The sequence below is a fragment of the Desmodus rotundus genome, chromosome 2 (assembly GCF_022682495.2).
Source record: "Desmodus rotundus isolate HL8 chromosome 2, HLdesRot8A.1, whole genome shotgun sequence".
Classification (NCBI taxonomy): Eukaryota; Metazoa; Chordata; class Mammalia; order Chiroptera; family Phyllostomidae; genus Desmodus; species Desmodus rotundus.
In genome coordinates, this window is record NC_071388.1 from 60,332,534 (window position 1) to 60,335,754 (window position 3,221).

The following is a 3,221-nucleotide window of genomic DNA, read 5'->3' on the forward strand; positions in this document are numbered from 1 at the left end:
CAACCTCCTTTCTTGCTGTTTGTAATTTTTCACTTTTCTGACTTTAATGAGCCCCCATCCACCCTTCTCTCTATTCTTTTCATTCTTTCTTTAAAATGTCTAGTCACTTTTTACAAATCAAAGTTGAGTTCCTTTTACTTTGGACCCTTCCTTACTGCAATAAATAGCTTTTTGCCAGTTAAGATCTGCCCATACCATGTTAACTAGTGCCCAGATTTGTTTATCTTTTACAGGACTTGCAAATCATTCTAAAAACATACAGAGACAGCTATGTGAAGCAGAGGTACCACTGGGATAAGATCCACAAGAAAATTTTGCTACAGAAAGTTTTACAAATGGAATATATTTGATTCTGTTGAATGTAATTAGAAATAAAAGTTAAACCAAGCAGACTGGTGAAAACTGAAGCAGTTTGCTCATCTGCAGGAACAAGCAGGAGAGAGGAAGATTTTAATTAAATGCTTCGCAGTTGCCAGAAGAAGAGCCTATGCTAGATGGAGAGAGAAACTCGTAGGATACACTAGGTTAATGGTAATTGCTAAAACATAAATTTGTAAATAACTTGCAGATTTTTAAATTACTAGAGTCTCAAGACCAAACAAAAGCTTCCAGTTTTCCAGCAAGTTGTATGAGGTGAGATCAAAGGGCTAAGGCACTTATGGGGACTTTCAAAAAGTCAAGCAACTTAATACTTTTATATGTGATTTTTGCCAAGTTACAGCACCACTATATCAATAAATGTGATGATGTGACCCCAAGTCATATGTGCACAAAGACACAGATTTTCTGCTTATTAAATGCTGACACATTTGTTAATTTGTTCATTTATTCTGTAAAACATTTGAGAGTTACTGAATGTTAGACTCTGAGCTATGCAGTGGACATTCAGGGAAACATCTTCAAAAGAAATGTAACATATCTATTTAAAAAATAAATGCGCAGAGCTTAGAGACCTGATATAAAGAAGGTAGAAGTGCTCCAGGAGTGTTTTACTCATCTGTTCTTGAATCAATTCCTTGCCCTGCTTCAGGGCTTCGCTCTGTATCTGAGGAGATCCGAAATTTTAGGGTGCATTTCCCAAGCTCAGGTAGATTTTGGCTGAGTCTGGCCAAAGAGAGGCACTGAAGAGAAAACAGATGTGGCAGAATTGGAGAAGCCAAGTAATTATCCCATTACCCTACTCAGGTAGCATCTTTGGGAATATCCTCCTTTCTTCTGTAGCTCCAAATTCTGCTTGGCAGGCCCAGCTTCTGGCTTGTGGTGTGTCAGCTCAGCTCATGAGAGCTGAAGCCAGCGTGTCTTCCAAACTCTGCATTTAGTGATGAATAGGTAGGTAGCTTGAAATCCGCGTGTTTAGATATTTATACCACAGAAATTGGTAGACAAGTTTTGCTCCTCCCCAGAGAGCTGGATGTTAAACCGGCACACTGCTGGTTCTAGAAATGCCTCTTTGAGTTGTTCCTCAAACTTCATTTATTTATTAATTAATTTATTTATTTTAAGGTTGACATTATTATGGATGTCCCCATCTTTCCCCCCTTTGCCCACCTCCACCATCTCCCACCCCCATTCCCTCCAGCTGTCACCACACTGTTATCTGTGTCTTTGAGTTCTTCATATATGTTCTTTGGCTGATTCTTTCACCTCCTTTCACCCAGTTCCCCCATCACCTCTTCCCTCTGACAGCTGTCAGTCTGTTCCATGCGTTAATGCCTCTGTTTCTATTTAATTTGTCAGTTTATTTTGCTCATTAGATTCCATATATAATTGAGATCATATGGTATTTGTCTTTTTTTCCTGACTGGTTTGTTTCACTTAGCATAATAACCTCCAGGTCCATCCATGCTGTTGCAAAAGATAAGATTTCCTTGTTTTTTACTGCTGCATAGTATTCTACTGTGTAAATGTACCACCGTTTTGTGATCCACTCATTTACTGATGGGCAATTAGGCTGTTTCCAGATGTTGGCTATTGTAAATAATGCTGCTATGAACTTAAGGGTGCATAAGTTCTTTCAAAGTGGTGTTTCAGGATTCTTAGGATATATTCTCAGCAGTGGGATCACTGGGTCAAAAGGCAGTTTCATTTTTAATTTTTTGAGGAAACTCCATACGGTTTTCCACAGTGGCTGCACCTGTCTGCATTTCCACCAAGGGTGCACTAGGGTTCCTCTTTTCTCCACATCCTCTCCAACACTTGTTGTTTGTTGATTTATTGATGATAGTCATTCTGGCAGGTGTGAGATGATACCTCATTGTGGTTTTAATTTACATGTCTCTGATGATTAGTGATGTTGAGTAGTTTTTAATGTGTCTGTTCGCCATCTGTGTATCCTCTGTGGAGAAATATCTATTTAGATCTTTTTCCAATTTTTTAATTGAATTTTTTTGTCCTACTGGTGTTCTTTACATATTTTAGAAATTAACCCTCTGTCAGTGTATCATTGATGAATATGTTCTCCCATTCAGTGGTCTCTGTTTTCATTTGGTTGCTGGTTTCTTTTGTTGTGCAGAAGCTTTTAAATTTGATGTAGTCTTATATGTTTATTTTTTCCTTTGTTTCCCTTGCCCTAGGAGACATATCAGCACAAATGTTGCTACTAGAGTTGTCTGAAAATTTACTGCCTATGTTTTCTTCTAAGATTTTTAAAGAAGATTTATTTACTTATTCAGAGAGAGGGGGAGGAAGGGAGAATGAGAGGGAGAGAAGCATGTGCGGTTGCCTCTCACACGCTCCCAACAGGGGACCTGGCCTGCAACCCAGGCAAGTGCCCTGACTAGGAATTGAACTGGCAACCCTTTGGTTCACAGGCTGGTACTCAATCCACTGAGCCACACCAGCCAGGGCTTTTCCGGGATTTTTATGATTTCACCACTTACATTTAGGTATTTTTAAACTGATAAGAACAGATACTACACTTGATCTTAGCCAAAAAGCCGAGAAGTGATTATATTTAGGTCCTTTATCCACTTTGAGTTTATTCTTATGTGTGGTGTAAGTTGGTGATCTAGTTTTATCATTTTGTGAGTACCTGTCCAATCTTCCCAACAGCATTTATTAAAGAGATTGTCTTTACTGCATTGTATATTCTTGCATCCTTTGTCAAATATTAATTGACCATGTAGGCGTGGGCTGATTTCTGGGCTCTCTGTTTTGTTCTATTAATCTATATGCCTGTTCTTAAACCAGGACCAGGCTGTTTTGATTACAATAGTCTTATA

At 38.6% G+C, this 3,221-nt stretch overlaps 1 pseudogene; it reads right to left on the bottom strand.

Moving 5' to 3' along the window:
* Positions 1 to 2,777: 2,777 nt before the first annotated feature.
* LOC112310128 (U2 spliceosomal RNA) lies at positions 2,778 to 2,948 on the bottom strand (annotated as a pseudogene).
* Between the last annotated feature and the right edge of the window lie 273 nt (positions 2,949 to 3,221).